Source organism: Cyanistes caeruleus, chromosome 2, assembly GCF_971803275.1.
Source record: "Cyanistes caeruleus chromosome 2, bCyaCae1.hap1.1, whole genome shotgun sequence".
Lineage (NCBI taxonomy): Eukaryota > Metazoa > Chordata > Aves > Passeriformes > Paridae > Cyanistes > Cyanistes caeruleus.
The window spans coordinates 29644887-29665990 of record NC_141702.1 but is presented as its reverse complement, the minus strand read 5'-3'; the positions used below and the strand labels follow the sequence as shown (position 1 = coordinate 29665990).

General features: G+C 39.6%; 1 long non-coding RNA gene across 2 annotated transcripts in view; it reads left to right on the top strand.

Moving 5' to 3' along the window:
* LOC111925818 (uncharacterized) overlaps positions 1 to 19689 on the top strand; it is a 56859-nt gene extending 37170 nt beyond the window's left edge. Inside the window, exons 2-3 of one of the 2 annotated variants that reach the window (XR_015282937.1) lie at positions 261 to 446; positions 17105 to 19689. This is a non-coding gene — a long non-coding RNA (uncharacterized LOC111925818). Of the gene's footprint in view, positions 1 to 260; positions 4768 to 17104 lie in introns of those variants that run through there. The other variant, XR_015282936.1, reaches the window with a different exon arrangement.
* The last annotated feature ends 1415 nt before the right edge of the window (positions 19690 to 21104 follow it).

Here is a 21104-nt window from a genome sequence, read left to right as displayed (position 1 = left end):
ATTTGCCAGGCTGTATCTTTAAAAGTATTCTTTTCATCACAGTATTCAAAAGTGTCCTTGAACCATCATTCCTCTGTTAATTAAAAATAAGCTAGATAGTGTAGGCATTCTGTGAGCCAGCACTCTAAATATCACTTTTAAATAGTGTTAAAAATCTTCCAGTCCTTTGGAAATTACATGACAGCTCTTACTTGTAGAATGCAAAGACCATTTTTTCTGCTATGTGCACTCATTAAAATGGTGAATTCTGTTTTCTGCAGACACGACGTCAAGACATGCAAGAGTACTTTGGAGTGAACTGGCAATAAGCGTTGCAGTACCATGGTGGCAATAACACTGGCTGTCCTCTGGAGATGCTGAAGCTCAGCCTTATTTTGAACTTCTTTCTTAGACCCTGCAACTTGTTCACGAAGGACTGCTACTGATTTGGATTCATATGGTCATGGGTATGGATTTTTTCCTCCCATTACTTGACATCTGCATGTTTCCAGCAGTGATGAAGTCAGTAGTAGGTCTGCTGACATTTGATCTGTTCTTGGGAGCTCTGAGTGACAGGTATTGTAAACATCCTACACTCTCAGCTGTGGAAACTAAGAAAGCTGGGAGAAGGCTGTTTACTCTCCCTGCCTTGGAAATCATCTGGAGAGCAAAGATGGAATATTATGTTGACTGTATTTCTGGCAGCCTGTATTTCATACTTTACATTATGGTGTCAGTAAACAAATTATGTCATTATAATGTCATTATACGTGATAATATCATCCATGTCTTGTGTCCAGACCAAGGTCAGAAGGGCTTTATGATATGCCTTAGCTATACTGCTGGCTTGAGGGAAACTTAAATAGTAGCAATAATACACTGTAATGCTTCCATCCTTAAGCAGCAATTAAAAAAGACCTGTCACACTGTTTGTTTATAGGTAGTGATACACAGAAGTTGCAGTGTGAGCATCTTCAAGTTGACACATCAGTTTTGTATTTAATCAAAATCACCCTTAAATGGTTGGTACTTGTTTTTCTAAGATCTACTCAATTCTTGTTTTCTACTCAAAAATGCTAGAAACAGGGGTTAGAAGGCAAAAAGGTTTTAGAGGAATTCAAATTTCAGTTTCTTTTCAAAGAAAATCAGAGGTGTCAACATCAACTCCGATTCTAAATTAAATTAGGATACAAAGGTCTTATACCTTATGTTTTCTACTTGGTGTTCCCCACCACTTGCTCCCCAGACTGTATTATACTTTGTGCTTTGTCCTGGCAATCTTTCTCTTCTTTCTTGTGTTTCTTTCATTCTATATACTGTAAACCAAGTAGAATGTAGAATAAGCTGAAAAATAATTTTCCTTTTAAATCTAATATCCTGCTGGCATGGTACTAAATACTCTTAAAGTGAGTTTTGCAGCTTTTCTTAAGCAGGGACTGGCAGAAAGAATATTATTTCCCGCTTTTCTCTTTTTCCTTGTTTATGGGGAAGGGATACACCTTTTGAAAAAGAAATTTTTCATATTATAGTTGAATTCAAAGATCATTGTCTAGTTATTTTTGCAATAGCATTCTTATGTCTTCAGAGCCTGCTGCTTCAGCTTTTTAGAAAAGACATTTAAATATAAAATCTTTGAAATAAGGGCTTTTAGAAGAGTTTAGTTTTCAGGTTTTGTAAAGGGATGGGAGTGGAAAGACAACAGGTAAAAGAATGTGTAAGGGTTTGAAGTAGTACTTACACAAAATGGAGAAAGAAAAAAAGAATTCAAACTTTCATGCAGAACTTAAAAAGTCAGTTATTTGAAGTAATAATTATTTTTCAGGCTCTGTCTTGCTTTCCTATTGGAAGAAGCAGTAAGAGGGAAAGTGCTGTAAGGGTCACAGTGCTGTAGTGAAGAACTAAATTGATAAGTAAAAAGAAGGCTTATGATTTGTGTAGTAATTTTCAAGAAAAGCAGAGTTAACCCCTGCAAATGATTGTTTTAAGGAGATGTTAGCTGTTCAGACTAGTCAGACGATAGGGGGTAGCATTTCCTAATACACATGGTTCCCTTGGCAAACAGAGATTTCAGGGGATGGTGGAGCACAGTTACTTCCTCCACTGCATGACAATACTGATTGTAGACTGTGCTGTCTGGGAAAGACAACCTCCTGAAGGAGATAACTTCCTGAATTTCTGAGATGTGGGTTTGTATATTATTTTTATTTAGACATGCTTTGGGTTTGGAGTTATTATTTTGTGTCAATTGAAAATATTTCTCTATATTTAATATTACCTACTTATCACTGAATAGTGAAATTCCATATTCAGTTTCATCTATATATAAAGATTCCAATAGTCCCAACTTTGTCATATGTTTTTCCTGGCCCACACTTTCCTGGCTTTGTACTGACATGATACGTTTAAACTGCAAACTAATTCAGTGTCTTGACCCCACTGAAAACTAATTAAACAAAACAGCTTTTATGTGGATCAGCTGCTTACTCCACCACTGTCCTGTGGTCTGAAATACTACTGAAAGTACTAGTTCCTTCAAATATGGCCAGTTTCCTGAAGAAAAAAAGACCCAGCATTTATTTTGAATAGATTATGTAATCCTAAAACAATAAAATAGTGAAATTACAGGATTTTGAATATTTTATTTCATATTAGTCTGTTGATGCTAATGTCTGAACACTATTGCAGGCATGGTGTTAAAATAAATTCAGATTGAATTGTTTTAATTAAAATCTTTCATTTTTTGAACACCATTTATGATTCTTCTGTAAAGATTTGTTGGTAAAGTCTAACTAAATTGTGTTGCTAGATGGTAGTAACTGGTAATTTTTCTATCTCCAGACCTTTAATTGTAAAGGTATCTTCTGATGTACCTTCACCATACTGAGCACTGTATAAATTGCCTCATTTCTAGATCACAGAGGTTTTTTTCCCCCCAAGGTATTGCTTGCCAAGCCAAAGACAAACATTGTGTCCTTTTCTCTTGTTAATCCCAAACTTCAAAGAGTTGAAAATTCTTTCCAGTCTATCAATTAAACATAGAATTTTTCTATTGTGGAAAAAAAGATGTAACAGGGCTGTTTCAAAAGCCTGTTGCCAGTAATGAGTTTTGGATTGGGTCCATGGAGAGGTAATCTGGATAGCTACCACCACAAGTCATCTCTGGGAAACTGCTGATTGTAGGCATGGCCTTTTTTTCTTGAAGGGTGGTTCTGCCAAGATGCAAAAATGACTTGTTCCAAGTGATTCTTGGCACTACCCTAGACCATATTATTCCTGCCTGTTACGGGTCAACGTGCTACATTGATTGTTTTGTTATGAGGAAAAGGAAGCTTCTTGTTATCGTGTTTCTTTATTTCTAACCTTTTGTCTTGGTTTGCTTGGGTTTTTTAAGCTACATTTTTGATTACATAGTCCTTCAAGGTAATTGTCAGACATCCATTACATTCGGTAATATAGGGAGTGACCATGGGAAGGAAGAAAGAACATGTGGGAGTACTCAGGCAAATCTGTTGCTTGTACTGAGATTGCAACCTGAACTTGAGATTTGCAAGTGAAATACTAGAAAAATACTGTACTGAAAGTTTCAAAGAGCTGCTAGTGAGGAAAATGAGAGGTGAAAGGAGACAAGAGGTAATTGACTTGTCATCCAAAGGGTGAAAAGTAATAAAATGTTGATTTTAAGTGTAAACACTTCCTTGATGATGCTGTGAAAGAAAGACATAATTTTCCTTAATGCTTATACAAAAGTCAAGTTCTGTTTTATGCAGTAAATCTCAGTGTCACTGCTTCTAATTCAGTACAGGAGAATTCAAAAGTCTATGACAAGCTATTCTACTTTGAAGACCTATATCAAAATTGAAAAAGAAAAAAGAGTTTGCTTTGAATGAAGAAGAAGAAAAACATATTATGTGGACTTCAGTCATAATTTCCCTGAAATGAGAGATGGAGTTCTAGATCTGAGTTTTCTCTGTGTTGTGATTGAAATAAAAACATGGAAAAGCAACTGTCCTTCTGCAGAATGCAAACAGGTGTGGAACATCTGCAGTACAGATATTCATTCATATGCAAATGTTTTTACAGCTTAAAAATACATTAACTTAAAATCTGATCAAACACTCTGTTTGATTCCGGTTTTCTTCAAAATTGGGTTCTGTTTTTAAAAAATATTTTTATGTAAACTGATTCTCATAAAAATTGTGTTCAATTAAATAGAAAGCAAAAGCTGAAGTTTCTGTTACTCTTGTGAAGATTTTGGTTCTTGACAGCTCTGGGTTCCATCCAAGACCTACTTAGCTACAGTTAAGCTGTTGTTTCCTTGTTTTTGACCTTTGGTTTTAAGGATGTTAGCATGAATTAAATGAAAATATGCTTTTCTATCAAACACTTTATAGAATAAGCAAACTTCAGCTAAGCAGTGCAGTCTATAACTACAAAGCTGAGGACTTGCTTATTTTAAATAGTGTAATATGATAGCTAAATTATACCTTATTTAACTCTTCAAAAAGGAGAAAAGAGTGAGGCTATGTTGCATAAGCCTTGTGTTTGCAATGCTGACTTTACAAGAATATCCAGTTTTGTTCCTCCTTAAGTTAATAGGGGATTTATGGTTTGCTGCCTTGGTGCTGTTGTTAAACTGTTAAAATAATACTGCAGGGAGCTGGGCTCTAATCCTGATTTTGGACAGACTCTGCTTTCTCCATTGTGAAAAAGATGACACTTCCTCTGTAAAGGCAGAACCCCACGTTGTTCATCAGTCTCAATTGCAATAAAGTATGCTTTCTAAAATCATGCCATCACAAGCTGGTTTGTCTCATTGTGTTCCAGCCTTTCCTGTGATTTAGATTGCTTTGCCTGCTTGTATTGCTGGGGGAGCAGAAAGGATGTTACAGACCTACTGCAGGGTTATTGTAAAGGCTGCTGAGAGCTCCTCCTTGTGCTTCTGTTGTGGTGCTGTCCTCCTGTGGATGAGAAGTGGGCATACAGAACTCCTAGTGGTTTTAAGTGTGTGCTTGTAGGGCAGTCAGTTTGTACAGGTGTACCTGGCCAGCTGAGGGGGTGAGATCTGCCCAGTTACGGCACCATGGAAATTGTGTCCAAGCTGTCCTCACCCTGCTTTGAGACCCTGAGTATATTTTTAGCTATGGGAGTGTCCAGCTGACCTTGTTTCATTATTCAGTTTATGAGAAATACATTGGGTATTGTCACCAACCAAAGATTTCTGGGCTTTCCATCATTTGAAGGCTGCATTTCTCTAGCTGTTTCTGTATAGCCTAGAGCATCTGCTGGCTCAGGTGTTCTGAAAAAGTCCTGCTAAAATAACTCAGCTCTGATGGGCAAAGAATAGGTTGATGTTGACAAATGAAATAATTTCAGGATCTATGAAATTTGTTCTGTAGCTTGGCTAGAAATAGATGGCTCTGTATAGCTGTGAGCTTTGTAAATAGTTGAACTTTGTGCAACTTGCCTAACTTGCAAAGTTGTTGAAGGACGTTGGGATGCCACCAGATTTTATGCTTAGTTCACAAAGTACAGATGAAACATGCAGAGTGGTAATTTTTTTTCTTGTATGTGACCATACTCACGGCATAGATATTAATGGAGCTGCTAATTAAGGTCTTGCTGCTTGACTGTGCTCAGTTTAATGTGAAGTATTTAAAAGATGTGTAGACATGGCACTTGGAGACATGGTTTAGTAGTGGAATTGGCAGGGTTAGGTTTATGGTTGGACTTGATGAAGACCTTTCTAAACTAAATAATTCAATGATCCTAGGACTCTAATTGATTAAAAGCTACAATATGCTTTGTGCCTGCATGAAAGAGCAGATCAAATCTAAATTGAAATAGATCATGTTTTACTGCCTTGGGGTAATTGTGTGTAGCATAAAGCTTTTAAATTAGAAGTGACAAACCCAGTAGTCTCCGTTGCCACTCAGAGTAGGTGTGTGTCATAGTGTAGATTTGCAAAAGCAGGAGGGACCAAACTTGCCTGTTCTTCACAGAAGTCCTGACATTCATGAAAAGTCCCACTGCTCCTCAGGTCCATGGCTTGAAGCCTGTCATGTTGACTCCTGGAGACCCTGGCCCTTCAGATCCCAGGAAAGGGTTCTCCAGAGAGTATTTATTACCTGCTTTCCCTGTTGAAAGTGAGAACTATGAGGTGCCTTTGTGATTAGCCTTGCTGAAGTTTTCATGCTCTTTTTAAAAAGTCTTAGCAGGCAACCAGAGGGGAGGTTGGTGACTCTGTACCTTTAGAGACAAGCTCTACTGCTAAGACAGATCTATTTTCTGGTACTTGCAGTGGCAAATCTTATTCCAACAGGGCCTTTTCACCTATACTCTAAGGTTTTTCCTCTCCTGCAGAGAGGAAGAACAGAGGAGTGTGTTAGCCCAAATACTCTTTAGTGAGGCTTTTTTTTTAGTTTGGAGATTCGGTTAGAGCTATGTGAACTTGCCTCATCACATGGCTTGGAATAGGAGAGGAGCAGGGCTAAAACACAGAGAACAAAAGTAGCTGGATTGAAAATACCTGGTACAATTTTTTATGAATTGCAGAGCTTTTCTGAGTGGGGAAAAAAAAATAAAAATCAAAAATTAGGAGTATTAAAGACAAATCGATGTCTGAACTGTGAGATCAGGAAACTCAAGAGATAAACTGAATGAAAAGTTTTCCCTTAAGGTCCTCATGGAATTTCCAAAGACAAATCTAAATGGAGAACAGCATGGATTTACATCTTCGTCTACAGGAACAGAATAATTATTTGCAGCCAGAAAAGAAGCTCCAGGTTCTTGGCAGAAAAAGAAAGAGGTCTGGCTCAGAGACTTGAACAGAGTTGATTTAAAGTCTTTCAGGGGCAAGTGTAAGGTTTTTATATGTACAGTAGAACAAATTTGTGAAAATGCGGAGGTGGGAGATGAAAACCGTTGCTTCATACTTGAAAATACAAATACGTGGATTTTGTTTATTTCTGCATGCTCAAATGTAGTATGCTAAATGCACTGTTTACAGTAAGCAAGGTAATTACCTTTAAAGGAGTGTAATATATTGCCACTTCCGATTGCAGTCTTCAACTTAAAAACAAGACTTATTTTGAGTATTTTAACAAAAATGCCATTTCTATTTCACACTTCAGTCTGCAATGACAGGAGAGGTAGATGATGCTATCATTTCCCAGTTTGAGCAATCTGAAAAATATATGTGAATTTTAGGTGCAAAAAAGTTCACAATTATTTCTTGATTGCTGTGGGAAGTAGTTCTGGGTTTTGAGTTGTTGGGTGGGTTTTTTATGCTTTGGTTTTGTGTTTGGGTGTTTGAATGTTTTATGTTTCTTCCTTTTATAGTAGATCATGTTGTTCTTTTGATCTGTTTGATATTGCTGGAATCATTTAAAGCAGCATTAGGCTGGTTTTACTCCGTTCCCCTCTCTCTCTCTCTCTCTCTCTCATCTGTGTTTGTGCCTAGGGAAGCAGGAAGGGTAAGGATTTTGCTTCTGTCCATTTGAGTGAAGATTCCTGTGCTTTGCAGAGATTTTTGGTGAGGCTTTTGCAGGCTTTTGTGGGTGGGTACTAAACCAGCAATTAGTTCTGCAGTATGTGAGAGAGTGAGTCACGGACTGTGTGCTCTGAGGCTTGTACAGAGCAAGATTCACTAAGGCAGCAGTAGTAGACTGAGCTCTGCTGCCTCAAAGCCTTCCCCTCTGATACCCCTGCTAAACTTTAAAGAAACAGGACTATCCAGATTAATTTCTCTTCAGATTAACCAGAAAGATGGAAAAATGCATATGGCTGTCACCAGTAGGGATAGTTCACATGGCTTAGCAATCTAAGGCTTTTTAGTTGTCTGCTCTTCTAAAGAGAATTTGAACTGAGACTTCAAAAGGTGAGCAGGGAAGAAAGCTTCACTTTTTCAAGCAAGGACATTGGCTTTTTTGTGGCCTGGCTCTGTGGACCTGCCTATACATGGGCTTATTCTGAACAGCTCTCCACCATTTCTGTGTGACTAGAACAGGGGCTTTGAACTACAGTTTCATATTTGTATAATCCATTGTATTTGAAATGCACTCTGCTTTAATACTAACAGCCTTTAAGCAGAGACAAGTTCTTGACAGTTGGTGGAAACAAAGTCTTTTTGTGGAAATATTTTCTACTTTGAAAGGATCTTTTAGAAATGTGTTTGGATCCAGACTGGTTTGTGTGTGAACAGAGAGGGCAGACCTGCAGCACAGGCACTGGGACTCAGGTGGGATGTGGGAGACTGAAATGCACGTCTCTTACTTGATTCAAAAATGAAAGCAAGTCTTGAAATCAAATACTGTACTTGTACACGATGAAGTCCTTGACATTCATCCTGCTTGAGAGTATGTTTTTCAAATTAAGTCATCCTAATTTTTCATTTCTTTAAATTTAGAAGCATCCAATTACATTTGGGATACAATATTTATGTAGCAAAGGAAGGCTGAGGAAAGAGTTAATCAAGGGCTGGTTATGCACAAAGAAACGAGGCATTTTTCGAAAGGCCAAACGGTAGGACTTGATCCTTGCTGATGCTGACAGACCTGTGGAGGTCAACATTCAGCAGATGGGGCTCCACCCTTCTGATAATCTGCCTTTAAACTTCGTCCTCCTCCAGAGTAGTATTTTGGAGGTAGCTCTGTAAGGTTCCTCTAGTGCTGTGGTATAGGGCAGGAGCTGTCTGTGTCCCTGCTGGTCCCCAGGGAGGCTGATGCAAAGGGACCAGAGGCAAAGAGAACAGAGAGAAAATAAGTCTGTGAGGACAGAGCAGAAAATAAGTTTAATAACATGGATCTATGTTTGGGGATTTTTTATTTTTTTTTTTTTTTGTCACTGGGGACTGCAGGACTGACAGAGGCAGGGCCTGCCCCTGCTGCCTCTGGAATGTTAAAAAGTAATAATAAAAAAATAGTCTTCAGTGCTGCTGCTGGTTTGGTAGGACACAAATTTGCTACTCTCCCTCAGCACTGTTCTCCATTCAGTTGAAAATCATCTTTTTCCTTGGAATTGAAAGAAATAAAATAGTTTCCTCAATCATTTATGGGACCTATTGTCTCAAGACAGTCAGGTACAGTCAGCCAGCCTCCTCTGCCATTGCCCAGCTACCACACAACCTTCATCTGCCAAGGGGACTCATCCTTTGGCTCAAATACATGAGGTAACTGCCTTATACTGCCTTGAGGAGAAACCAGCAGTAATTGGAAGTAATGATCTAGTAATAAAGGGTCAAATTTTAATGATTTGGGACATGGCCTAGCTTAATAACTCCTGTTTTCTGTTTCAGGAGAAGAAAAGTTATTTACTTCAAGGTGAATGCTGTACTCTGCTTTGTCCCCTTGCTTGTTTAGGATTTAGGCAATAGATAGTTAAGGCAGTCTGATTTTTTTTTTTTCCTTTTTTTCAGCTAGCTTGTCTGTGAATTATAGCAGATTTGGCCTATTTTTGGAGGGGTTTGAGGCAGAGATGCTTACAACAGCTTGCAGAAAGGACAAGACTTGCTTTTGTAAAATTCTCCTTAATGTGCCAGCATCTGTGTAATTCAGTGTTTCTGTTATTTGGTCCGTGGGTTTCCGAAACTTCTTTTTTGCCAGTTGTCTCCCCATTTCTGGAGGTAGGGAGAGGTAAGACCTTCCAGCCTGGTGAAAGATTGAAAACAAAACTTGATTGTTTTCAGGTGAAACTCCAGCTGCAAGCTGCACAGCCAACAGAGGCTAGCAACAGTCACACCATACATCTTGCTAGCTCTTTTCAATTTATTTTTGTCACCCCACAGGTGCTACCTTTTCCATCCCACTACAGTCTGGAAGAATTCTTTGATGAAAGACAACAAAGTACAAGATGATAGCATTATACTATCTGAGATGGCTTTCAAAGAATGGTATGAGACTGCAAATAATTCCTTTGGTGCAGGAAAGAGAAATATTTTATTTGAGGAAAAGTAGAAGACAACTCTTAAACCTGGAGCTTTCAGTGACTATTTTCACCTTGCTGAAATTCAAGATAATTTTTTCTATAAAAATTTCTATATATTAAAATAAATAATAAAGATAAAAACAGAGGGCTGGGGGTGGTCTGTGGATGGCTTCACTTTTATCCTTCTCATAAGTAAAGGTCAGGACTATTACGTTAGAAGAAGGTGCAATGTGCTGGCTTGTCTGTCAGTGCAGTCAGTATTTCATTCATCTGCTTAGGCTTTCTGTCTGCAACCAGCTCAGTTGAGCAGTGTGGTTGTGTTGATTTCTGCCTGCAGCACAGAGGGTTTCACTGGACAGAGACTATGCTATTTAAAGTCAAATCATCTTTATTATTTGAATGGGGGCAGAGGGGAGGAATGCAGAAATGCAATTCTGTGTGTGTCTGCTGGCACACAACTTCTGTGGCAGCCATTGGGAAAGCACATTTGTCTCAGGCTTAGCACCCTGGTCTTAGTGTGTCTTACAACACAAGTACTGATATTATTTTTTTTAATTGTAATTCATGATTGTGGTAGGATTTTTGTTTGTTTAGTTGGGTTTTGGGGGGGAGTGGCAGGTTTCTTGTTTGTTTGTTTTTGTAATTTCTCTAATGAAGCTTCAAGCTTTTGCTCAGGATCAAGCTTTTCTGGTGAGTGCTGCACTTTAGGCCTTCACACCTGAGAGTGGACTTACTGAGGGAGTGACCAGCTCTGCTTTCACTGTGAGCTTGAAACATTTGTAAGTAAGAGGGCTGTTAGAAATCAGAAGATTTGCCTTGTGCTCTGTTCAGGCAACTGTAGGGCCAATAAAATGAGCATTCACAAGTCAAGAAAATCTGGAATTGCAAAATGCTTGCTGTATCAACCCAGACACAGCTTGGCAGTAATTGCTGTAGCATATCTAAATTAAGCAATGAGGCTTCTGTGGTAGCAACTGCTATGAAAGACTTTGCAATGTACATGAGCTCTTCCAAGACCCAAATGCACTTTTACATTCAAGGGGGAGTTGTCAGCATTGAGATCTTCACAAACAAGCCACTGAGGCCCTAAATCAGCAAAATACTTTTAAGCATATCCTTAAGCACTTTGTTGTTGATGAGGGGAGACATAAGCTCTTAATTATTTGTGCTGAACCAGGGAGATGGGAGGCTCCTTGACTATCTTCTAAAACACTTAAACGCTAGCTATGCCCTGAAATGCAGAGCCTGAAATGCTGCTGCCTTACCCTCTCAAGCTGCACTTGTCCTCTCTGAATATGCTCACTAACCTTCAAGTAACTTGCCTTGCATCTGATTCTTTGTGGAATTTTGCCTATCCTAAGTGTTTTTCAGTTTAGAGGAATAGGCATAATGCTGTATTCAGCTTTAACTGGAGCACTTTTGATAACTGTCCATCTTATTCAAATACTGCTGAGCATGGGAGTATTAAATAATCTGAAAGACAAATGGAGGATGAAGCCAGGAGGGAACTGACTTTGTCTTTTATTTTGCATCTATATCAAAACCAGCTATTGGTAGATACTTCATCTCTATCAGCACAGCTAGCATTTTGGAGTTCACCACAGGAGGCAGAAAAAGGGAGAAAAGAACTCCCCATCCCCTCCCCAAAGCAGCAGGCAGCCGCAGCTGTTTTCAAGGAGAAGGTTTGTGTCAGCAGATCTTATACAGCTATGCTCAAAAAGTTTGTGTCAGCAACCATAAAAGCTGGCCCATCAGCATTTCTGTTTTATTCCATACACAAAATGCATATTACTGAACAATTATGCCAAAGGCAGGGAATATTTCTTGATAGCACAACTTGGAAGTATCATCTCCCTGTGGGAGCAATCATGTCACGTGCCACAGAAGTCTGTGTGGATTTAGATGTAAATTCTTGTTGCAGGTCCTTGCTGAAAGACTGTGTTGAGAGCCAAGTCATTTGGTGTTACATCTTGTCCAAGGTAGTCTTGGCCTGATCCAAAGTTCAGGGAAAGTAGTGAATTGCTTGTAATTCTAAAAAGCTTCTTTGAGCTCCCCAAAAGCATATTAATTATAAAGGAAACTTTGTGATGTTTAGACTTTTGGCCTCCATAGTCTTCAGAGAGTACATAAAACACACCGTGATTTTGGTGTGCAGTTCAATCTAGCTGGTGTAGAGTAGAAAGGAGAACTAGGATGAATTTTGAATAAAAATTGATTTACTGCTTTAATATATGTTTACTGCTCTAGTTCAGCCACCATTTAATTGTGTTTTGGTTGTCTCCATTAAGAAAGATGTTTTAATTCCTCTTTTGTCAAAAGTCACCGTTCAAAACATTTATTTATTTCACAATTCAGAACATTTGGTTCAGAAGTTTGGTGGAGGAACAGAATTGGGTTTTAATTTCACTTTTTATTGAATGAGCCCTGTTTTTCTCTCCTGTGAATAGGCAACAGCTTGCTGTACAGTTCTCATCACTGCTTATGAAATGTGCAAGTTCTATAAGAAACAAACCAAAGAAACTCAAGCAAAACATCATGGTTATAGTTAAGGAAGTAGAAGGGAAGCATGAAAATCCAGAGACACTCATTGATTATTTTGTATATGGATAGGAAATATTCTATCCATATACAGGAGCTTGACTAATTAATTGCATGAGTCTCAAAGTCTGATTTCTGATAATACAAACCACTTTGGACATGGAGACTCTAGTGATCCAAATCAGTGTGGAAATCACTGTGATGCTGAGATCTGCCTTACCTACTTGTTGGCTGTTTCGTGCAGTCTGCTGCTGGAGGTAACTGCTGCCAATGCCTCAGCCAGCACAACAGATTTTATGTGACACCCACTTCTTTTAAGCAGCCTTTGAGAGTATTTTAGATAGATCTGGATACCTGTGCAAGGCAATGAAGGGAATGCAAAGATTAGGTGTGCTCAGAAGTTTGCGACTAGGCCACTGGGGCCAGGTGATAATATCCAGCTGGGAGGGGGTGTGTGTGTCACTACAACAACTTTAAAAATAAGAAACAAAATTACAAACTCCAAAATGAAACAAAACAAACAAAGCCCACCAAAAAAAACCCCACCCTCAACGGGAACAGCTAAGTCTGTTGAAAAGTCTTCTTGACTGCAGCTGGAGCCAGATTGTCTATGTAAGAGCTAGCATAAATTCTAACAAAACAATAACAAAGGATGAAAGGTACAAGAAACATTTTCATGGAGTTGCAGTTTCTTTCTTCCTTTCTCTTTCTTCCTTTCTCTTTTCCTCTGAAATCAAGAGACTGTCAGAAAGAGAAAAAAAATCAGTTCATTGAGTATGCAGTATTTTCTGTTTTCTCTGTGGACCTTCTAGTAATACGGTATTCAGGCAAAACAAATAAATGAATACAACATATTTTACTGTGTTGTGTTTATGAGACAATGACCCAATTATTAATTTGTAGCCATATAAGCAGGCACAATCTCAGAAAATGAAAACAAATGCCCTGAGGACTAACTGTGGACATTTCTGTATAAGCTAAAGAATAGTTCCAATATTGTGCCATCTTCAATATCTCCCCACCACTTAGGTGCTGAGTTGATAGTCATGTCCAGAGATGATTTGTTTTCTCTAACCCCCCTCTACAGTAGCACCTTAATGGCTCTGACGTGCAGGATACTACCTGCCTTCTGTCATGTAGGTTCAGAATTGGCACTGGCCAAGAACGTTTGTAGGTACCACACAGTGTTTCCATTACATTCCTCGTCTGACTTCACACCTTCCTCCAGGTTATCTAGAAGCTAGGATGCCTTCTCCCCATTGGCTAATGGTGTCCATGAAGGGAGTGAAACTGGAGGAGAAAAGCTCCTGAGAATTTTTAATCTTGTAACATTTTGACAATTCAAATAACATTAGTGACTCATGAAAAGATACGGGGCACCAACTGTTTCTCTTTGAGAAACCTCTCTAAGTGCCTAGGAGAGAGGAAAGTAAGGAGGTCAAGCTGATTCACTTGAAAAGCAGTCAGATTCCTCTCTGTCCAGCCAACCTTAGTGTCTTCAAAAATACTTTTTCCAAATACAGAGCTTAAATTCTTTTTTGGTTTTTTGTTTCAGCTTCAGCCCTTGACACTACTGCAGCTAATCCCAGTGAAAATATTTCTCTTCCTTTCAATCATTTTTCTTCCTGTGAATATTTATATAGTTATTTAGCTCTTTCCTTTAATTATTTTCCCTTTAGGCCATTTAGTTCTTGTTATCTTACTTTCAAATTGTATTTTTAAATAACAAAAGCAGTGTTGAATATAGTTTAAATCAGACAACATAATACATCTGAGATTTCACAGTAATTTCAAAATTAGGCTTTAGAAGACAGTAGTGTCCATTTTACTAAGACCAGCAATACAATGTTATTAATTAGCCCCTTGTCAGAAATTTTTGAACATTTGAAATAATAAGGTCTTTTAAAAGTGATTTACTGTGTGTTACTGGCATATAAAAGTCTATTGTCAGATTTTACATGAATTCTCCATCCTATTTTAATACTAATTACAATGACTACTTGAGTGTTTAATTTTTAAATACTGAATTAATTTTTCTTGTGCTTGTTAGAACACTGTGAAATAACTTGGAAATGTTTGTGACATTTGATGTTTGATTTCATAATGTCTGATGGAAGGTATTGCATGTTTCCTCACATCCTGCTCTGGCAATGTTAATGCTGTTCATTCTTTAGCAAGAATGGGGCTGGGAAGAAGTCCAGACTTATCTGTTCCTGAGGGAACTGGAGGATCCAGGGGATTATGGGATTCAGAGATTCTTAACTTCTAAAGCATTTGTTTGAATTGCTAGTAACTTAGAAGGTTAATATACTAAATATATTTGTAAAGCCTCTTACATAAAATTTGTATACTAAATGGATGGGGGACTTGAAAGAATACTAAGTTTGCTGACAGTATGGAATTAGGAGGAGGAACTGTTGACTTAGATATAGAGAGGCCCTGGTCAACTACCATGTGAAGTTTCAGCATCTGCTCTTGGACTGGGGCAACCCTGGATGTTCCTTTGTGCTGGGGAACAAGCTGCTGGAGAGCAGGGAAAGGGACTTGGGTTTCCTGGTCGATGGCAACATTGAACATGAGCCAGCAGTGCCCTGGAGCCAGGAGGGACAACCCTGTCCTGGGGGCATCAGGCCCAGCAAGGCCAGCCGGGCAAGGGAGGGGATTGTCCTGCTCTGCTCCACTCTGGGGCAGCCTCACCTCCAGTGCTGGGGGCAGTTTTGGGTGCCACAGTGTGAGAAAGACATTAAACCATTAGAGAGTGTCCAAAGGAGGGCACAAAGATGGTGAAGGGCCTTGAGGGGAAGCTGCATGAGGAGCAGCTGAGGGCACCAGGTCTGTTCAGCCTGGAGGAGGCTGAGGGGAGACCTCACTGCAGTTACAGCTTCCTCATGAGGGGAAGAGGAGGGGCAGGCACTGAGCTCTTCTCTCTGGTGACAGTGACAGCACCAAGGGAATGGCCTGAAGTTGTGTCAGGAGAAGTTTAGGTTGGATATTAGAAAAATATTCTTCTCCCAGAGGGTGGTTGGGCACAGGAACTGGCTATCCAGGCAAGTGATCACAGCACCAAGCCTGAAAGAGTTCAAGAAGATTGTGTTTAGACAATGCTTTCGGCCACAGGGTGTGACTCTTGGGGCTGTCCTGTGCAGGGCCAGGGGTTGAACTCCCATGATCCTTGTGGGTCTATTCCAATTTAGGATATTCTATAACTATAAAATGGTATCCTGCAGTTTTTCAGTGGATATTCTCTCCTGATAAAGTTATATAGAAGTTAACAAAGATAAAACAACTGGAATTTGGCAGAAATTATCTCTTAGCTCAATAATGCCTATTTGATTTGTTCACTATAATATTTACATACAATATCGCTAAGTCATTACCTGGTAGTGTATATAGATCTTCTGTTCAGCTCAGATTTGTAGATACTCTCTTGAAATTAAAAGTGGAAGTGATGAAGATTAAAGGTTTATCGCTGCTTCCTTACTAAGATCTTGACTACCCCTGGTTAAAACTTCTGAGTGCACTTTGAGGCAGAGTTGAGACACCAGCAACATGACTAAAAAATATTCTAAAGATGGATCTTTTGGACATTTTGACCAATAATTTGAGTTTTGCAAACTCATGCCTTTAGCTCCAAGCACTGGATATTTTAAAGCAGGCTCATAATGAGTGATGGAAGTTTAACTTTTTCAGGTGACAGTCTAAACACATTGCCAATACACCTGGTTTAATTTACTAAGCAAGCAAGCAATAAAATTAGGTCTACGGAAGTATATAAAACCAGGGTTACTTAGATTTACTGACAATAGATGCATTATGAGTATTATTAACAGGCAATTTATGCTGTCTTTCTAATAACTCTCTGCTAAAATATGTATTTCAGGCAGTTCTGTCAGCTTTATTCTTTTTAATTTTGGTCTAAAGATTTTTATCTGATGTGATTGTTTCCTTTGGGAATTCTAGGATGCATAAATTTCTCAGGATGAGAGAGTTTCTGTGATTCATATTTCTTGGGCTCTTTTGGCTGAGATAAAACTCCTTATCAGTGTCTGTGTTGTTGTTTTTTACTCTGAATTCTTCTCTTACATCTTCAGTTTGGTTTAAAACTACTTATAGCATAGAAAGTTTCCTTTTTGTATGAGTGCAGGAGGTCTCTGTACTGGATGGATATAGGAGGCCTTATTCTTTTCATAGGTGGAAAGAAACAGGGTTTTAATTCCCATATTTTTTTTTGTATTACAGCTAAGTTCAGCTTGTGATTATGTTGAAAGAAGCCAGAAACTAATTCTTCTGGGAAAACTTCTTGTCCTAAAACTAAATGTATATTGTTTTATCTAAATTTTCAAATGCAAGTGATTTAAGCCTCATGTCTTTAAGTATTAAAACTGTGTTCATCCTACCCATGACAAAGATGTGTCTTGCTTGTCCGGCACAAGCAAATACAGCCCCTGGTCTGTCTGGCTTTTTGCTTCTGGTTCAAAAGGGCACTGGTATCTCATGACTTCTGTGTCACACTGATCAGCCTGTGTAGATGCAACTACACATAAGACTGCCTCTAGTATCTAGAAAGATGTTATAGAAGAAAAAAATAGAATACTAAATTTTACTCTTTTTTTTATATATATAGGTGGATGAAAGTTGATACAGATTCTGATTTAATTTCTTCTAGATTACTGTGACTTTCCAGTACTAGCCTACATAAGCAACAAGAATCTCTGGCTGGGCTCAGTTCAGATCCTCATGCACAGTGTTTTACTACAAATCCTGCCTAGCCTCCAGCTGCTCCAGAAGATTCTGTTAAATCCTGTGTGCTGCCTACCAGCCTTGTCCGGGTGTTCTGGTTACAATGGTGTCTACTGTGGATCAAGCTGAATCAATCTCCAGGGTCTATTGACCATGCCTGCCTTGACTTCTCAGGTAGTTCACAGCCCCAGCTCTCAGGTAGACATAATTAGGTGTCCAATGCTAGCCAAGATTCCCTTGTTCTGTCCTCCTGGTTCCTAGTTACTGTTCCAAAAAGACACTGGTCTCGCAGAAGTCTCATGTCATCTGCAAGCCCTGTCTGGACTCCTGAGTGTCTCAGAAGTATTAGATACTTTTTGATCTAGAGGCTGGTGTCAAAGCAGAGGGCTCTGCTTTGTTACCAAACAACCACAGCTGTCCTGTTGTCCTTTTGAAGAGGCTCCTAGAGATGAACTAGTAGCAGCCTGTTCCACCTTCAGGAAATTGCATGTAGTAAGGGATGGGATTAATTTCACCTAACTTAACAGATCAAACACTTAGCTAGTCTACAGAAAGAGTCTAGACAACTAGCTTGGTAATATAAAAAGGGTTTTGTGATGAAGAGATGCCTGAGCCAAGTGAGATGATGGTGCTTAATTCTTCCTCATGGCTGAAGAGCAAACCTGAGTGGCTAATTTGAGCTGCAGCCATGGAGTGTACACCTACATGGTCTGCTAATGAAACGGTGATTAGACTGCAGTTGTGCACTAAGGCACACCCAGACACAAGAACAGCCCAGAAACTCAAGTGTCCAGAGTGCTTTGTCTGTTGCTATGCTGGGGACTGCACCACAGCAAGTGTCCAGGCACTGCCTGTGGGACAGCAGGGGCAGAGGAGGTGAAGCAGACCCTGCTCCTGGTCGTTTAGGAGACTCCTAGAGGGTAGAGAGGTAAGGCTTTAAAGCATTTCCATTGAAGATATGAAGGTAGCTCACCAGGTCTGAGTCCATGCCTATATGCTATATACATATATATATATATAAGAATCTGCTATGTGAGTAGGGCTACAGCCCACTAAACTATCCCCACCCTCTCTCAAACACCCATTTATGAGCTTGATGACTACATGAAGACATTTTAATTGAAATTCAGTGTGGACTAGTTGCTTAAAAATTTACCCGTTTTCTTAGGGTGGGCCATGGCATATGCTAAGTTCCACATTGTTGCTTCTACACTGCAGTAGTATTTATGCACATTACCCTAAATAAGGAAACTTTTCTAGAATGGTTGCCTTAAGTCTACAATGCAGACATAGTTCCTTTTCAGGAAATTTCCAGTAGGTCTTGAGCAATCCTTGCAATGCTCAGAGGCAAATGAAGATGCTTGAAGACATTTCCACCCTGTAGCAGGCAAAAGTTAGCTGAGGAAAATCCCTCAGCCCTCGGCTGCCTAACCAAGTGTGCAAGATTGTTGTCTATGAGTACGCTGCTAACTTCATAGTTGTGTGATGATCTAAAAACTGACTCCTTTTTTGTTCTCTTTGTCATCCTGTCATCCTACTATAGATCTATATATATACCCACCCATGCATAGCCACACAGTTATATATGCAAACACACTGTAATGGGGAACATGGGTGGCTGTTCTCATAGTTCTGTTTGGAAAGCTAAAACTAGGCTTTTGATGTTAAAAATGGTATGCAGTGCCCAGAGCAGTGGTTCAGCTTTGCCTCCTCTCCCTGTTTGCTGGGTAACCATAGCTACTGCACTTTCCTTAGCAAGAACAGATTTGTGGGAGATTCCTTCTTGCAGAATTACTGATGTAACTACAAATACCAGCAGAAAGCTTCTGCAATGGAAGTCCAGTTTCTTCTACTGCTTCAGCCTGTTTCCTGGCATACCTGCTCAAGCCATGAGCAAAACCCGCCCCTGGTTTGCTCAATTGCAAACCTGTCACCCCTTTAACTGATTTTGGTTGACAGGAGCAGCTGACACCACTCTTCTCTAAAGAAAATAGCTAGTAGTTCTGCTTCTACTGAGTATGTTGATGTTTAGCCATAAATCCTAATAGATTGATTATCCTGAATTGTTTCCACCAGCTACTGGAGACGCAAGCGTTAAAAAAGTACAAGCCCCTTCATAAAAAGCATGGAAAGATTTCAGGTCTCCTGCAGAGAAGGCAAGCCAGTGGGGAGAATAAATCATCACAGGCACTGTGGTACTGATGATTTGTATTCTTGTAGCACCTATTCCTTAGTCCTCAACTGACACAAAATAAAAGGTATTCCCTTGCCCCAAATGATGGATAATCTTGGCACAACAGAAGGAAAATAGCAGATGGGTATAGATGCATCAGGGAATACAGTCAGCCTGGGTCAGGATAATGCCAACCTTAGCTTAGCAACTGTCTGACTTCAGTTGAATTGTTGAGGCTTTATGACTTTGGAACATTTCAATACAAAGACACAATGCAAACACTGTCATTGTGCTGTCATAAAAAAAAAAAAAAAATTAAAAAATACTGTTCTGTAACATTTCTGATATGTAAGGAAAGGTTAGATTTCCTTTATTCTTTTAGTGATACTTATTTGCAGTGTGGTTCTGTGTGAATGTTGCCAGACACCTGAGCTCAGGCAACTGAATCATAGCCCTTTTCCCTGCTAACACTGGAGACATCTGATCAGAGCCTGAAAACATGGTGTACCATTTGGGTGACCTCAAGTGTTGGTGTAAGACTAGCAGCTGAAAAAATGGCTTAGTGTTGGAGGGATGCTCAGCCTAGGTACATGTGAAGCTAACATCACACTGGGGACAAAGAACTTGATATGGGAGTGGAGGAAAGCTAATTTTCACTAGCTGGGCTGAGTAGGCAGAGATCCTACACAGCACATTCTCAAATTAAATTCTTTAGGTTACCATTTACCCGAACAGCTTGTCAGTGCAGTGTTCTTGTTTTGAATGCCTCGTCAGGTGTGTCACATCAAACTGAACGCTGTCTTTGCACCCAGTGACTCAGCTTTGCAGGGAATAGGTACAGTGGGAGCTACCCCTCAGGGGGCAGTGCTGTAGGCATTTCTGTGTCCTGTGCTGCTGTCAGCCTGGGTGCAAACCTCCCTGCCTCAGCAGCAGGCAAACCCACCTGCATCTGGAGAAGTAGGGGTCAGCATTACTGCCAGACTCTGTGCCCTCAAGGCAGGCTCTGGTACTGATGTGCACTTCATGTGCTGCAGGGGAATAGCCTTGGACAGGATGGGTGATGGTATTTCACAGACCTCTGCCTGATAGGAACCCAAGGTAAACCCTGTGGCTAGGAAACCAAGTGATCCATACCTGAGTCCTGCACCATCTGCTTGCAGCCCACCTAAGTGAAGGCACATTGTTTTCTCAGCATTACCCATCTCATCCACCCTCCCATGCTCTTTATGTTCAATTTTCACATCGGTTGGTTGCATTTTGTCTTAGTTTTGAGCAGTTTTGCAAGTGAACAGTACTGCCATATGCTATGTGACTTGCAGCAGTACCTATATGAACTGAGATCCCAAATGTATCACTCAAAGTAAGGGAAGTAGCTTGCCATGGCTTTGTACAGGGACATGGAACAATAAGTCCTTGATTTGAACCTCTGGATGTTAGTTTAATGCAAGCAATGAGTGGTTCATTTACAAGGAGAGGGGGAGTGATGCTGCTCTTATGAAAAGTAGACATAAGGAAGGATGTAACTTATTCACAGCTGAACCTGTATGATTTTTCTAAATTGTTATATCCGTTTATTTTCTTTTTTTATCTGTCACCACTCTTTGGCAAAGTAAATGCTTTCAGTAAAAAAAAATCCTTGGTTATTTTAATGAGTACTTCCTTTGCAAATGAATAGGAAGAGTTAGAGAATGAAGAAGCAGTATTACTCCAGTGTGTGAAGATGTATTATATGCAGAGATACCCATGGAGGACC